General features: G+C 42.2%; 1 protein-coding gene across 1 annotated transcript in view; it reads right to left on the bottom strand.

Moving 5' to 3' along the window:
- The window catches only part of TTC26 (tetratricopeptide repeat domain 26), a 2,373,990-nt gene that overhangs the window by 1,874,703 nt on the left and 481,459 nt on the right, over positions 1–17,828 (bottom strand). The window lies entirely within an intron of this gene.

The following is a 17,828-nucleotide window of genomic DNA, read 5'->3' as shown; positions in this document are numbered from 1 at the left end:
CTCATGATAAAGACTTTGGTTATTCATGCTTGATGAAACTGTTATACAATTTTCTTGAAACAACTGTATGTGACTTGGTTCATATTAATAACAACTGTTGGTACCCCCACTTGGAAATTAAACTTAATTATATTATATAAAAACAAACATATTATTAAACGATACAGGAAATGTCCAACTAGAATGAATAAAACAAACATAATAAAACTTGTAAAATATATAAAACATCTCCAAAAATATATACTTAAATAAATAACTTTGACACAAGACTATCGGAAGACTCGCACAAAAATAACTCGGTTATAAAATCCATTAATTCTGAAACTCGAACAAGATGCTCCATTTCCTCAATACTGCATAACAGTAAATTGTTAATACAGCCCAAACTCATTACAAACAAAATCAATCAGTATTTCAGAAGCTTTATGAGTTCAGCTGATGTTTAGTTCTGACTTTTAAGAACATTGTTGTAACTAAAGATTATGCTTGCACAGTCATATCCAAGGCACTCATTAAGAATGCTTTGTGAAAAACAGTCAAATACTTGTATGAGACCAGACAAAATTCCAGATATTCTAATTTCAAGTGTCCAAAAAGAAGTGTTGCCAGTGTTACATTTAATCTTTAATAGAATACTATCTATGGATTTGTTTCTGATTCTTGGAAAAAAATCTACTATTGCTCCTTTATTCAAAAAAGAAATTAACTTGATAAAAAACTATCAACCAGTTAGTTGATATCCTTATTGCGTGAAAGTTTTGAAGGGTGCCTTGTTCAGATCGTGAAGGAGCCTGATAACAGTTACAACTTCATCAACTTAGGTCAATACAGATTCAACATTGACAGATCTACTTTAACCAATCTTATATAATTTTACAATCAAATCAGAATAGCTATGGATATGGGCATCATCACAGGTATAATTCTCCTAGACATTGCCATGGCATTTCATATTTTTCCCACTATTCAATACATAATGTTCTATAAATGTATAAATTGAATCTATATTTAGTAAACTGAAAGGGTGGCAACTTATAACTTGAACTTGTTTGTTACAATATGTGGTGTTAAATCTAGTTATTTGCTAATTATGCAGGGAGTTTTTCTGTGTTCTGTTCTGGATCCCTTCCTGTTTAACTTAGTATTTTTCACAACTGCATTAAGCAAATCCTGCTGGGTCAATAAGTATACAGATGACTGCAAAACTGGAGTTGTTGTTTTCTCTAACAATGCCCTGAGTGTAATAAATAAGGTCTTACATGAAATCTTGAATAGGGCACATATTTGTAGTCTACAATTTATTTCTGCCAAATTATATATTTTGGTAAAAAAAAACATTAACACAGAATGTATTACTGAATGGTTCAATTTTCGATAAAGTTCATGAGTATAAAGATCTTAGCATTACACTTACAAATAAATATTTTAAAAACACAATAATAATATCAGACAGAAGGCAATGAGAAATATAGAACTTACATTCAAATAAATGTCTTTGACAGAGGAGTGCAATGCAGTCTAGTTATACACAGCCTATGTAAGACCTGCATTAGAGTAAAATAGAGCATAATCATATTTTTTGCATTTACTGAAGTATCCAGTTGTAGAGTTTGTAGGGTGTTTACAAGATGTATCCCTGCAGTAAAGGATATGGACTATCAAGTTAGATTTATAACTCTAAACTTATATATACTTCACCGCAGATATTTTAGACGGAAGGCAACATTAGAACACAAGTCCTTTACTGATGAATCACTTCAAACATCACTAAAGCTGGATTCATACTCAAACCAATTATCACACAAACAATAATATTCATTTTTGTATACAAAGGTCTAGGATATTGTTAAGAGGAAAACATATAAGCTATGCAATCCACAAAATCTGGAACAGACTGCCTGTTAATGTAAGGGCTTCAGAAACCTACAAACATTAAAAGTCAACTTAGACTCAGAGATAGCATGTGAAAAATGTAAATCCTTCTTTAAATAGTCATTGCTTTGAGATGATCCTTGGGCAGAAACGTATTGGATCAACCCACTTACGAACATTATATTTAGAATCTGACTTCCAAAACAGTGCCACACTAATCAATGGGTTGATTTAAGTTCTCCCAGTAGAAAAACAAAAACTGAGAATAAAGGGCCCTTATCAGCTTGGGTAAAATTTGGTCACTGGCAATTAATTACATTGCCTGGGTGTCAACAAAGAAAAAAATGGAGAATCTGAGAGAAAATTAACCAGAAAAGGTGAAGAGAAAAATATATCTGGGAAGAAATCTGCAGGTGTTATCAAAAAACAGTTCAAGTTTCAGCTTTAGTACAGGAAATGGTTTTCAGCAATTTAGAGTAAAGAAATCTATTGTACTCAGAGGTGTTTAAAATTAATGGAAGACTGAGGGAATATGTTAACTCAAATACAAAAGACTGGAAAGATAGAATAAGCTTTAACTAGCTTATCAGATGAAGTCATAACACTGTAAACATCCGAGGAAGAATGAAGAAAAGGTTAGATGAGTATGAGAACATAAAACATTTTTAGAGGTAGAAGACAGAGTGCAAAGAGAAACCCTGAGATTTTCTACTGTACTAGAGAAACTGGAAGGAATGCACTGTATTAATTTTATGAGAATACCAATAAGCAACTGGTGCAGTGTTCCACAGCAAGTTTTTTTCACTGAAAAGACACATCATTTGTATGCTCCAGACTTGGTCATGAGAAAGCAGCCAAGACCTGCATTAGTAAAGACCAATCATATCAGCAGAAAGAGAAGATCCCGACAAAACTGTGGCAGAAAGGTAAAATATTACAAACTGGTGACAACAGAGAGTTTGAGGAGAATGATTTCTCAGTGTATACCAGGCAGAAGACTATCACGTTTTATCTCAGCAGTCAGGGAATGTCGAGAGGTAGGTGTGAGATTCAAACTGCTGTATCCAACTGTCTTCAAAATATTTTTTCTTGGGGGGGGGGGGGTTAGGATCAAAGACATCTTTTGATGTGGAACAAGCTTAGAAGGAAATAAAAAAGGTTTATCAAACAAAGTGAGCCAGCAAGCAGAAGGGGACTTTGCTTTTCATTCTTCTAACCACAAAACCACAGAGACTGCCTGTGAAAACTTTTCCACTGTTCTAAAGAAAATTGTTTGAGACACAGAAGAAAGCACAAGAGTGGCCAAGAATAATCAAGAGTACCTTGGCATTAATCCAGAAACTAGTGTTTGGAGATGAAAATGCTCAGGAGGAAGACCAAAAACATTAAAATTAGTGAATAAATAGGTGCTCATAAAGCTTCAATACCAATGGACATGGGAATAGACATGTGAAATATGGCTTTGCAAACAAAATGCGGTTGAGAAAAACTGGAATTTTGTTAACTTTGTCAAACTTGTGGGTGGGCTGTAAAGCATATATCTAACTGTGACACTGCCAGCCCAGCTACTGGAATTTTGTAAATAATTCTATGTCATTTGTAAATATTGTTATAATTTATACAGAACTGTATGTTATGTACTGATCTTCAAGAATGTAACCACAGCATACCTTGCTGGAACATAAAAGATTAACTTACAAAACTTCAAGAAAATAAATTGAAATTAAATGCCTTACGATGTGCTATAAAAGTTAGTTAATGCAGGATGAATACAGGATGTCTAGAGCAAGAAGTTTTTCTACTGTCTTGGAAAGAAGTATTTACTATGTTTAAAATGTAGTGTTTTATTGCTCTGTGACTTCCTAGCAGCTGCACATCTGAGAGATATGTACTTCTCACACAGAGGTGTTAAAAAGTCTGTTAGTATCTGTTAGCCTGGGAACTGAAGGCAGGTGACAAACAGTGATGTCATCCAAGCTGAGCCAACAGTAATGTTTGACAGTAATTTAAGAACGCTCTCAGAAAAAGGCTATGCCTTTTGTATCTTGTCCCGAACCTAGAAACATCCATCATCACCATCATCTGCACTTGCCTTGCCAATAGTAAGTAACTAAGGAAAAGTAATTTCTTTTAGCTATAGATAGGGATATAGTAAAGATTAGTTTAGATGTTTTCTGTATTTATGTGATACTGTCCTGCATTGTTGTTTAAAAATATTTCCTGTAATTCTGAACTCTGCAGTTACTGTGTTGATTGAGTATTGTCTTGTTCTTTTATTATTCATTATTAAATATATTTAAACCTATCTTTGCGGCTATTTGTGAGACATATTTAAGCTCTTAGAGTACTTGCATATATATTTGGTGACACTGTACAGGTCACTCCTAAACAGCCTTGGTCTTGGTCACACTTACCATTTGGATAATAGTAACATTACACAGTAGGACTGGTAACTCTTTGTAAGGGCCTTAGAGTAGCTGATAAAGAGCTTGCTGGTCGCAGTGATAACTATCTTATAGTCTGGGCAGAAGGGGGCATAACTAGTAAACCTGTGCCAGCTTCCCCAGGAGCATCTGTGGGTTTGTATATAAATCAAATCTCAAAGTGTGAGTGTGTCAGCTATTTGGGCAGGGACAGAAAGCACTGGCTGAACAGAGAGGGTGCTGGAGGTCTTAGCTTAGGCACTCAGCTGAAATCTTAACCCTACAGTTGTGCCAGTGAGGAGTCTTATTGGGAATCAGGAGAAAGAGGGAGGAAACCAGCCCCAGACTGACCGTGATCTTTTTGTGCTCTTAAGGGAAATTGTACTATACTGGGTGCGTACTTGTCATCCTCCCATTGTGTATGCCCCTCACTGTTGCCAGTGGTGAGGATTGAGGCTCCTTGATTACTGGGCCAGTGAAGGGGCATCACACTAACGTTATGTCCTTAATGCTTAGAAGGACACTGACGGTAATGAAAAAGTAAGTGTAAGTAAAAGTGACAAGTGGAGTACCTCAGGGTTCAGTCCTGGGACTGCTCTTGTTTGGCATCTACTTCTCTGAAGTACAGGCCAACACTAAGGGACTCTGGCTAACAAAGTTCACAGATGACTGCAAACTGGGAGCCATTACTGAATCCCCAAATGATGTGAATATTCTACAAAATGGCCTTACAGAAACAGATGCTTGGTGCCAGAGCTATGGGCTCAAGCTTAATGCCAGGAAATGTTATAGTTATCCCCTTTGGGAAAAAACATGTACCCATGAATTACCACATAGGTGGCAGTACACTAAACACCGAAAGTGCGATGAGAGACTCAGGGACACAGGTGGACAGTGGTCTCAACTTCGATAACCTCATCGCCACAACCATCAGGAAATCCTTCTATGTAGCACACCTCATCACTAAGGGGTTTTCATACAGAAAAAAATGAGATCATTGTCTCACTGTACTCATCCCTCATTAGACCCATTATAGAGTACAATGCCCCATTTGGTATGTACCTCACAAGACATCTGCAACAGCTGGAAAGGCCGCAGAAATACCTCACTAAAAGAATCACAGGCCTAAAGCAGATGCCCTATGCTGACTGTCTAAAAAAACTCCAGCTATACTCTTGTAGCATATCGTCTACTCAGAGGCAATCTCTGCTTAACATACAAGGCCATGTCAAACCCTGAGCTGTTGGACATGCTCCTCTTAAAGAAATCCCAATCCCTCAGAGCCAAACACTCCAGGGATCTAAACCTTGTCATTACAATGAACAAAACATGCTGGAGGGATGGGTTCCTGACCCAGAGACTCCCCATACGCTGGAATAGACTGCCCATACGCCTCCTTGGCCCTCTTCAAAAGGAACCTTGACAATTGGATGGGAGATAGGAAATTCACCCTGGGGATCATGTCAATTGCCCTGCTAGACAGGGATCCAGGGAAGTAAATATTGTGGGAAGAAATATCCAGGGAATTGTTATGGCTAGGCTTGTATAGGCCCTAGGGCCGATAGCCTAGTACCAACGTATGAATCTATAAAACAGCTTTCATTATGCAAATTGCATGTTATATTGTTAAGCAGTTTCCATAATGTACAGTCAGGGGTATTTTAAATGTGATGTGTGTGAGGGGAGGAGTCTTATCCTTTATTACTATATATGTGTTAAAGATGTTAAAAACAAGTAAGTATGTTTTTTTTTTTCAGCTGTAAGACGTACAGACTTTATATAGTAACAAGATTAGAAAGGCAGATCAGAAGCAAGTTAAAGTTAATAATAATGTGGCAATCCTGAGCTGTTGGGTTGGGGCTGAAGAGTAAAAGTATATTGATACATGCAGAATGAAAACACTGATTTCCCTTGGTTTTACAAGGGTGGATTTCTAGATTAATGTCCTTGGTTTAAGCTGTAGATGGGGGTTTGTTTAAGTAAACTGGCTTGAAAAATAATACAAAATGATGGATCACATGAACAACTGTAGGTTTCCAGCATTTGTAAAGTTATTAGCTTGTTTTTTTTTTTCCATAACAAATTCACTCAGTGATATTTATTGATATTCCACCTAAAAGGCTGTTATGGGGCTTAAGAGAATTTTGGGAGGGATAATAAGAAGTTATGAACCTACCATAACGTTCCATGTTAGTTGTCTTCTCTCGCCTTCCTTCTTGCTGGACGGGTTCAGAGCCGGCACTTGCTAAGCTCGAGAGCTAATTTTACCAGCTCAAGGCAACCCTATATCCCATGATGCAAGGCGGAGACTACCCAGATCTCGTTTGGTAGCTAAGGAAATAGTAATATATTCTTCCAACTGTAGAGGAGGAAGAAAAAGTAACAATACTAAATAACATCGTAATCCTCTAGAAAGGATCAACCTAATCTAGTGACACTAGAAGCTGAATTGCTAGAAAAGGAATAAAACCTCTTAATAGAAGAGGCATAATCTTCTCGGTCTGACCAGGCTAGGTGGATGGAGGGCAGGCCACAAGAAAGAAGGCGAGAGAAGACAACTAACATGGAACGTTATGGTAGGTACATAACTTCTTAATGTTAAGTTGTCAATCTCGCCTTCATTCTTGCTGGATGGGACCGCGTCCCTAGCACCTCTATCCTGGGTGGCTCAATGGAACAGACTCTTGAGAACGGTGGAACCAAAATTCGCTCTGTCTCTGGAGGCCAAGTCTAATTTGTAATGTGAAACAAAGGTATGAGGAGAGGCCCATGTGGCTGCTGCACAAATAGTGTATCTTGGAAGTCTAGCTTGAAAGGCTGTTGATGTAGATAGAGCTCTGGTAGAATGGGCTTTTGGCTTAGAAATCAACTCTTTGCCTCTGAACTGATAAATGTAAGTAATCACAGAAGACAGCCATCTAGATAAAGTCACCTTGGAAACTGGAAGGCCTTTCCTGTTCTCTGCATAGGATAGAAACAGTTGATCAGATTTCCTAAAAAGTTTAGTTTTGTCCAGATAATATCTGAGCTGGCGGTGAACATCAAGACAATGTAACTTTTGTTCCGTTCTATCAGAATAATTCGGGAAAAACACTGGAAGATCAATGGATTGATTTAGGTTCGTCTGCGATGCCACTTTTGGTAAGAAAGACGGATTAGTCCTTAGAGATACCCTATCTTTGTGGAAGATTAAATAGGGAGGACGAATGCAGAGAGCATGAAGTTCAGATACTCTCCTGGCAGAAGTAATGGCGACTAGAAAAAGTGTCTTCCAAGAAAGAAATTTCAAAGAACAGGCAGCCGCAGGTTCGAAAGGGGGAAGAATCAAGGATGTTAAAATTAAATTTAGATCCCACTGTGGTGGGGGGTCTCTAATCGGAGGTTTAAGTAAAAAGATACCTCGAAGGAATGCCTTGCAAAGTTTATGTGACATAATGTTGTGGTCCAAAAGGCCCATATGAAAATTCGAAATGGCTGCCAGCTGAACTTTTATTGTGGAGGAAGAGGATCTGAATGAAAAATCTCAGCTAGGAAGTCCAAGACCGAATGAATCAGAGCAGTATAGGGGTCTATGTTCCTAGCTTTTGCCCAGAAGGAGAAACGCCGCCATTTACTAGTGTAAATCTTTCTGGTAGAAGATTTTAGGGAAGCTACTATGATATCCCGGACGGGATTAGAAATCATAGGAAGCCTGGCTAAGGATGGAAGTGGAGCAACCAAGCAGTGAGGTTGAGAGAAGGTATGGATTGGTGCAGCTGCCCCGACTGGTGGGTCAGAAGATCTGGAACCGGGTCCAGATGCCATGGCTGTACCAAGAGATAACGATGTAGGAACGGAAACCATATCTGTCGAGGCCAATAAGGGGCAATGAGAATCAACTTGGCTCTCAAGGCAGTTGCTTTCTGAATTAGTTGAGGTATCAGCGGAAAGGGGGAAAGGCATAAAGAAGTCCCCGGGGCCAATCTTGGGTTAGAGCATCTCTGGGGGGATGGCCTGGAAGGGGGAAGAGAGAGAAGAAGTCTGGGCATTTGCTGTTTTGAGGTGTAGCGAAAAGGTTGCAGCAAGGAAGGTCCCACTTCTGAAAAATCTCTTCCGTCACTGATTGTTTGAGAGACCACTCGTGAGGCATGAGAATAGCTCTGCTCAATCTGTCCACTATGATGTTGGATTTCCCGGGGATATGCGTTGCTATCAGAAACCGCTGAGAAGAGATTGCCCATTGCCAAAGTCTGAGAGCCTCTCGACACAGTGGATAGGACTTGGTTCCGCCCTGTTTGTTGATATACCACACAACGGACATATTGTCCGTTTGGACTGCAATAGTTCCCAGGGGAAGAGAGTCGTTGAGGGCTTGCAACGTTAAAAGCACTGCTCTCATCTCCAGGACATTTATGTGCAGATGGTATTCGAAAGGTTGCCAAGTGCCATGGACCATTCTGCCCTGATAATGCCCCCCCCACCCGATCAGGGAGGCGTCCGATGTAACCGTGGCAACTGGGGCAGGAGGAACAAAGGGTCTGCCCTGATGGACTTGAGGGGACGATATCCACCAGGTGAGATGCCTTTTGCAAGTTGGAGTTACTGTGATCTTGTGACGCATGGGAAGTTGTTGAAAAGACCATTGGGCGAATAGCATCCATTGTAGAAGACGCATGTAAAAGCGGGCAAAGGGAAGAAGTGTTATGGCGGCCGCCATAAGACCCAATACTTTCAGAGCAAATCTGGCCTGAATTTTGTTGCTGAGAAGAATCACCTGGACGTGACTTTGAATGTCCAAGATCCTTTGGTCTGTTAACTTTGCTGAAAGTTGTACAGTGTCCAATTTTGCGCCTATAAAAGTAATAGATTGACAAGGCAGATTTTTCGAAATTTATGGAAATCCCTAGCCCTTTGCAAATGTGAATGGTGTAATCTCTGGCTTGGAGAAGTTGATGCCTGGTGGTGGCAGTGAGGAGCCAGTCGTCTAGATATGGAAACACCTGGAATCCTTGACATCTCAGGTGAGCCGTAACCACTGCCATACATTTGGTGAACACTCTGGGGGCTGTAGTGAGTCCAAAGGGCAGGGCTCTGAATTGGAAGTGACTGGTCCCCAGCCGGAAGCGGAGAAATCTTCTGGAGCGTCTGTGAATTTTTATGTGATAGTACGCATCCTGAAGATCTATCGAGCACATCCAATTGTCCTTGCCCAGAAAGGGTAGAATGGACTGAAGCGTGACCATCCGGAATCTTGATTTCTTTACAAACTCGTTTAGTTTGCTCAGATCTAATATTGGACTCCAGTCCCCTGTCTTTTTTGGAACTAAAAAGAACCTTGAGTAGATTCCGGATCCTATTTGGTCCACTGGGACTGGCTGGATGGCTCTTTTTGCTAGCAGTTTTGATATTTCTAGTACTGCTAGCTCCCTTAGACCGGGTGGAACGTCTGGAAGGGTTCCTTTTTGCTGAATTGGGGTTTGAATAAAGGGAATTTTGTAACCCTCGGATATAATCGACTGTACCCATTTGTCTTGAGAAAGGGAAAGCCAGGCTATTGGGTACAGTGATAATCTTCCCCCGACTGCCTCTGAAGGTGGACAATCGGGCAACATCTCAGGGATGCTGGAAGGGTTTGTCAGAAAAAGCCTCTCTGCTACCCTGATTTTGCGGACCCCCTCTGCCCCTAGGGCGGCGTCTATTATTGTTACCCTCTCTGCCTCTGGAGGTAAACTGACTTCGTGCGTCAGGCGTGACTCCTTGAGATTTGCGGAACCACATTTTCCCTCCCTTCTGTCCTTTGGGTTAAGGTCTTGAAGGGGTGGAGAAACGGACTCCTATGGCAGAAAGAGTCTTGCCATCTTGTTCGCATCTAGTCAAAGTGTCTTTCACTTGAGGTCTGAACAAGGTCAAACCATCAAAAGGAGAGTTTGTGAAGGACGCCTTGAAGGGGTCTGCAAAATTACAAAGCCGCATCCAGGACTGACGCCTTAAAGCCACTCCTGTGCCTGCGGCCCTACTAGCTCCATCGGCTGCATAAGAAATGAGCCGCATAGAGGAGTTAACAATGGAGTTAAGGATTCCTAGCTGTGAGCTAATCTTATCCTGAGACCCAGCAGCTGACGGATCCTGTAAAACTTCTCCCAACTCTTTAAGAACATCTCTTTGAAGGCGGGTGAAGTGGCACAAGTAGTTCAGCGATCTCATGGCAAAAGTCGCTGAAGAAAAAATCCGCTTGCCGTACCTGTCCATAGTCCTAGAATCCTTGTTAGGAGGATGGACAGGTACTGAAGGATCAGCTAGTTCCTTCTTGGTGGCAGCAGCCACCACCATGGCATCAACTGGGACACCCTTTGTCAAATATTGTCTATTTGGTGGGGCCGTAATGAATTTTGAAGGCCTCCTAGGAATAGGTTCCACCAAATCCGGAGCCATCCACGCCTTCCGAGCCACTACATCCATAAGAGGGTCGAAAGGCGGAGACACCCAGGAGGTGGAGGGTCGAGATCCGAACGCCTCCAGGTATACTGACTCGTCCTCGGAAGGATTAAGGGAGGGCCAGTTCCCCCTCTGCTTAAGGAGTTCAAGGATGTCTGAGAAAGAGACATCCTCAGAGGAGGACCTTGGGGATCCCTCCGACTCATCCAGGTCAGTATCAGATGTAATAGACTCAGGGGAGTCTAGATGTTTCCTCTTACATGTCCTCTTACGCGGAGGTTCACCTGGCGGATCAGGAAAAGCCTCGGAAGTGGAAGATATTCCCAATGGGGAAACCTGAGGCATTGGATCTCTGGGTCCGGGAGCAAGAGAGTGGGAAGAGACGTCAGCAGGCACTGTAGTGGGAGGAGCTGATGGAACTGTCCGTTGACTAAGCCCAGGGGCTAGTACACTCCTCATCACCTCGAAGGCTCCCCCGTCAGAGAGACCAGAAGGTTCCCGCTCCGAAGAGATAGGAACTCCAGGCCTCACCGAGAGGGAAGGCTCCGAGGCAGATGTCGAGGCTGAGCTCACCAACGCCGAAGCCCCGATGCCACTCGCCCCCTCGGACCCGACGAGAGAGACCAGATGCCTGGATCCCTCCAATGAAGGCCTCAAGGAGGAAATCGGAGCAGTCGAAAGGGGTGGTATCGGCTCCGAAGCTACAACGGTCACGGTTCCGAGGAGCTCCAGCTCAGAGCTCTGTAAGAGAGTCGAAGGAGGAATGTTTGGTGGATGTGAAATAGCTACCGTCTGTTGAGATGGGCTATGGAGCATTTGGGCCAATGCCTGAGACTTTAATAGTCTACTCACCACTCTCTCGAGGTCGTGATCAGACAGCCTGGACGACCGAGAAGAACGGCTCCGATGGCTCCGCTCCGAGAGCAAGGGTGATCTCGGAGCCGAACGTATCGACTCTAATGAGGGGGATCGAGATCTCTTTTTAGAGATCGATGGAGCCAAAGGAGCCGAGGATATGTCGGCTCCAGCTGGAGCCGACACTGAATGTCCAGATTGGGCAGTATCGGCGCCGGATGGAGCCGATACTGTGACTGCTATAATAGAAGGATCGGCTCCGGCCGGAGCCGATCTCGACACTGGTGAAGATAAACCAGTAGCCGACGGCTTGGAACTTTCAGCCGAAGGCTTGATAGGTTTCGAGGGCTTCCCCGGCGCCGACTTAGTCGGGGAGCTCTCAGGCTTTAATAAGCCCCTTAATATCAATTTATTTCTGCGCTCCTGCAGGACTCTTGGGCTAAAGGCATGACAGATAGCACAAGAGTCCTGCAGGTGCAGAGGTCCCAGGCAGTAAACACAAGAAGTGTGACCGTCTGTCAGAGACATCTTCTGACAGCACGAGTCACACTTCTTGAAGCCCGAGACCTTTGTGTCCTTCGACATAGCTGTGTCGAGGAAACACAAGTTGTCAAAAACAAAACACCAACACACACACACAAAAAACACCCAATCCAAAAAATTAAACTAAACAGGATAACAACACAGTCAGACACAAACAATCCCTGACAGGAAAAAATTTAGGAAGGGGAAGGCCTAAGGCCTAAGCTAGGGAAAGGGGATAAAAAACTCGAAATAAAGGGAACACTAACGGGAATAGGGTTAAAGTAAGCGTTAAGGTTAACAAAAAACAACTATAGTTATGAAAAATTAAAGGGGTTAGACTAAAGTCTTATATTTAGAAACTTACCTGGAGCTGGTAAAAACTTACCCTGACAGGAAAAAATTTAGGAAGGGGAAGGCCTAAGGCCTAAGCTAGGGAAAGGGGATAAAAAACTCGAAATAAAGGGAACACTAACGGGAATAGGGTTAAAGTAAGCGTTAAGGTTAACAAAAAACAACTATAGTTATGAAAAATTAAAGGGGTTAGACTAAAGTCTTATATTTAGAAACTTACCTGGAGCTGGTAAAAAAAGGCACCTCGTTAGCGAAGCGGCAAACGAGATCTGGGTAGTCTCCGCCTTGCATCATGGGATATAGGGTTGCCTCGAGCTGGTAAAATTAGCTCTCGAGCTTAGCAAGTGCCGAGTCGGAGCCGAGGATCGGCTCCGAACCCATCCAGCAAGAATGAAGGCAAGATTGACAACTTAACATTCAGCTTTTAGCAAGGAATGTTATTTATGGTTGAGGACTGGAACTTGATCGGCAAAACTGAGGATGTACTGGGGAACCTAGAGGGGAAAATATAACAAAAAGAGGGTATATTTCTGTAGAAATACATGATAATAATTGGGAAGAAAGATGTGAATTCATATGTAAAAACTCAAAACAGAATTTACATATTATTCCCCAAGATGCAATAAGTTGGTGAGACCAGATAAAATGACATCCCACAAGAGCATGTGTAGTTAATTGAAGGGATATATAGTGAGTGGAATGCAATGAAAATATAGTTTAAAGACACTAAAAATAAGACAGAAAGAGATATGGAAAAGAAATAATGGGAATTATTTAAAGGGGCTGACAAAGGTTTTTGTAATGTAGGACAAAGGGAATCTAACAGAACAAGAAGATGAGCAACTTCTGAATCTTAAAGGGAAAATAAGGGAGTACTTCAACATTATGCATGAGTTCGGGAAAGTTACTCTTTAGCAACTGTTTTGGAAAACAACTCCATTGCACAAACACTTTTAGTACAATGACTTAGGCAATAACAAGTAGAAATGGTTGTCGTCATACATGGGGAGCCTATGACAAAAAAAAACAGAGATCCTACAGAGGTATTAGCTATATTTTAGAAAAATAAGTTATCTACTTATCATAATGTTCCACATGTGTTGTTCATTTTCACCTTTTCCTCACTAATGGTTTCAGATCCGACTTGGCCATTACTAAAGCTCATGGTCACAAAATTTGCTCCTGGGCACCTCTCCTTTACCCAGAATGCACCTTATGCATTACCTCAGATTTTGTTTGCTAACTATACATATGCACATATGTATATGCATGCATGTCATCTGACTATCTGAAGGATTACTTGCATAACGATAGACCCTGTTAGTTAACAGCCTGCATATCATTGCTGAAACCTGTGTCTAACAGAGCTCTTTTCAAACTATCTGGAAATATACAGAGCTAAGTATATTTTTTTGGTTCTTCAGAACTGTGCACTGTAAATTGTTGCTGGACTAATTTTATTCAGAGTTGTGCACTAATTTTGATTCACTGTATAGTTTTTTCAGATCTCTGCTGAAAGTGTTTTGTTCCACCCACCCTCCCTATCTCTAGCTTGTTGTTTAAATTTGGTAGCTTTTGCAGTTGCCCACCCCACTTTAGATTTGATCTGGGACACTCCCCACGTCCCATCTCTTTACCACATTCTACCTAATACACTCCTTCTGCACTTGTTTTTAGACATTTTTAATTTAACTGCATGTTTTTAAACTGTGTTTGGTCTAATATTGCTACATACGTGTGCTAGCTTGCACTGTATTTGAATTCTTTTTACCACTGTTTTAGCTACTTTTCTGTAAAAAAAAAAAAAAAAACACTGTAAGCCTGTTTCCTACCTTTCCTGGAACTAGTGTAGTCCAGATACAGATTTGCTGTATCCAGGACTGTATGTAAGCTTCTGAGCCCCCCCAAGCCTTTCTGTGTTGGAGGGAAGCCTTCTAACTTGTCAGTGGGAGTGGTAAGCACTAGGTAACCTGTCTACCACATAAAGAGTGGTTCTGGCCCAGAAATTGTAGTTATTGGCTGTCTGTGCAATCTTTTCCATCTCTCTCAACTTTCTGGTTTGAAAGTCTACATCTGCACGTTTCTTTCCTGTAACTAGTCTAGTGCAGATACAGATTCTTAATTTTAGCACTTGAATTTGCTTATTCGTGCTCAACACTTGTTCAGAACTTGTTGTAAGCAGTAATTAAGCTACTAATTACTATAGCACTAAACCTTCCTCATTACCTAGAAGAAAACAGGTTTTACACTTACTTTTCTCACTTGCTTAGAGAAAAACAGCTCTTGTACTCACTTTCCTCACTTATCTAGAGGAAAATAGTTTTTTATTCAGGCATGTCCAAGGGTCAGCTCCCAGTGTTCTCTTCTGTCTATCTGAAGAATCTGGGCATCTAGAAATTGCCTCATGTACACAGACAACCCTCTCCTCCTACCACCCAACACTACAACTTGTGAGAGATGCACTTATCTAGCCAAACTGGAGGTAAAGCTCTCTCCAACCAAGACTGAACTTGACCTTCAAGAGGAGAAGGTAAACACTTGCACCACAACACACATCACATAGTCTCACTAAATCTACACCACCAAAATCCACACATAGAAACACAAAAACATTTGCGGAGGCTCTCAATAACAATCTTCCCAAGCAACAGACACCTCCAAAGCAGAAACGCAAGAAACTTCCACCCCCCCCAACACAACCCAAATGACACATAGCCCACAGACTCAGTGTGCCACTCAACCACAGCCAATAAGGCAAAACAACGTATCCAACACACTAGTCATAGGTGACTCTATAGTCAGGCACACTGATGTCCCACTCAACAGGCTAAACAAGAAGAAGGTTACTGTCAGCTGACTGTTGGGTGCCAGGATCCGCCACATAACCCAAGCACTCAGGTCACTCTACAACAAATACAAATATGACTCTGTCATTGTCCATGTTGGTGTGAACGACCTGAGATGTACCTCCCTGGACTACATGAAAAGAGACATTGAAGATCTCTCCGATCTTGTAGCCCACGCAGGTATGACCCTAGCCCTGAGTAGCATTCTGCCATCGTCCAGAATGATACCGCAGTACAAGGATAAAATGAATGACTTCAACAATTGGCTAAGCTTCTGGTGTCATTCTAAGGGGATCCAGTATCTGTCTGCTTGGGATGACATAGTCGACAGACCACGATGCTTTGCCAGAGATGGCCTGTACCTGTCGCCCCTGGGATTCCGGATACTGACCAAGGCTCTTGCTGCCCCTATAGTGCCTTTTTTAGGCTAGGTTCAAATGACAAATTCACCACCATAACAGGAACAGGCAAGCAAAAACTGAGGATAATGCTACTCAATTCTAGAAGTCTAAATCTCAAAATGCACTCACTCGAGGCACTCCTTAAAATGGAGAACATCAATATATGTGCAGTGACTGAGACCTGGTTCAAGGCTCCAGAGAGCACCCCTGCACTACCAAGCTATAACTCATACCACACTTTTCGGCCATGTAACCTGAACCGGAACACCAAAGGCAGAGGTGTGTCCATATTCATTAAGGATATCCACACCTCCAGGTTAGTTGCTCAGCATAATGCATCCGAGGTTATCCAAGTGCAACTAACTCTGGGCAAAACTGCAATCCAAATTGCAGCTTGCTACAGATCCCCCACCATGCCCCAAGATTCCCACTCCTTTTTTCTTGATGTACTGGAAAATATTAGGGTCCAACCAAACACCCTAATAATGGGCGATTTCAACTACCCCACCATTAACTGGGAAAATTACTCATGTACCAACTCCTTCACACAACGCTTTCTGGAATTCATAAACTCCAATGCCCTGGATCAACTTATCCACGCCCCCACCAGGGGCAACAATATCCTACACCTAGTCATTACCAACATGAGTGACCGGTGTTCCACACCTGAAGTCAACTTCTCGTTGGTCTGATCTGACCATAAGCTAATCACCCTTGATATCCACATCCCGCCCCCACCCCCCATTAAAGAAAACACAGTAAAAATTTCTCCAAAGCCAACTTCATTCTTCTTAAGACAGAAGTGGTGAACTTCATGACACCCATGCAGATGGACAATACAGTTATGACTGCTGAATCCTACACAAATGCACTCTATAAGCACTTACATGAGTGCATGGATCGTGCTATCCCAAACAGAACCAAGACGCTAATCTCTAAAAAAAGGAAGCCAATCTGGTGGTCCCCTGCCATAAACAAACTGTACAACAGAAGGAAAAATTTGTTGCAAAAGAGAGTAAAATCCAATGAGTGGAGGAGCTCCCTGGTCAGCCTCAGTAAGAAGCTGAGATCCCTTATAAGATCCTCCAAAGCTAGCTACGAAAACAAAATCACCACTGATTCTAAGGACAACCACAAAGCATTCTATAGCTATGTCAAGAATCTCAATGGCAACACCCAGATCTGTTCTGAGTTACAGCACAACAGCATGAAAATTACAGAACCAACTGATATTGCCAACATCCTGGCAGATAGGCTCAGTGCTAACTTTACCTCCCCACCCCCTAAATGGCCCATATCTATACAGGAAGAATGCAGAGTCCCTGTAATCACAACTATGCAGGTAAAAGCTGCATTCTCTAAAGCCAAAAACACAGCATCCATGGGACCGGACAACATCCCAGGCTTCATTTTACATGAACTTCAGAATGAATTGGCTCCCCACCTAAGCACCATGTTCAATCATAGTCTCACATCAGGCTTTGTGCCCACTGAATGGCATACAGCAACAGTTATCCCACTCCACAAAGGGGGAGCTACCACTGATCCAGGGAACTATCGCCCTATTAGCCTGACAAGCCTGGTCTGCAAGGCCATGGAACGTATCCCCATGGAACTCATAAACAAAGACATTGGTAACGTCCAAAATCTGGATCCCACCCAGTTCGGGTTTGTGAAAGGCAGATCATGCCTCCTGAATCTGATCGACTTCTTTGAGGCAGTCAACAAAGCCATAGATAAGGGTAAGGTGGTTCACACAGCCTATCTTGACCTCGCCAAGGCTTTCGACACCATCCCCCATTCTGGAATTATAGCTAAACTCACTAAACTAGGTATAAATCCCTACGTCACAAGATGGTTTGCCAACTGGCTCACTGACAGAACCCACACTGTAAAAGTTGCACACTCCAAATCTGACCTCAAACCAGTGACAAATGGAGTACCACAGGGTTCAGTCCTGGGACCTCTCCTGTTTGGTATCTACTTCTCTGAAGTACAGGCTAACACAGAAGGCCTCTGGCTAACAAAGTTTGCAGATGACTGCAAACTAGGAACCATAGTTGAGTCCCCAAATGATGTGGAAATCCTACAGAAGGGCCTCGCTGAGACAGATGCTTGGTGTCAGAGCCATGGCCTCAAGC

The sequence above is a fragment of the Protopterus annectens genome, chromosome 1.part1 (assembly GCF_019279795.1).
Source record: "Protopterus annectens isolate FY-2018-M chromosome 1.part1, PAN1.0, whole genome shotgun sequence".
Taxonomy (NCBI): domain Eukaryota; kingdom Metazoa; phylum Chordata; order Ceratodontiformes; family Protopteridae; genus Protopterus; species Protopterus annectens.
The sequence above is the reverse complement of the archived record's forward strand: the minus strand, read 5'-3'. Positions and strand labels throughout refer to the sequence as shown.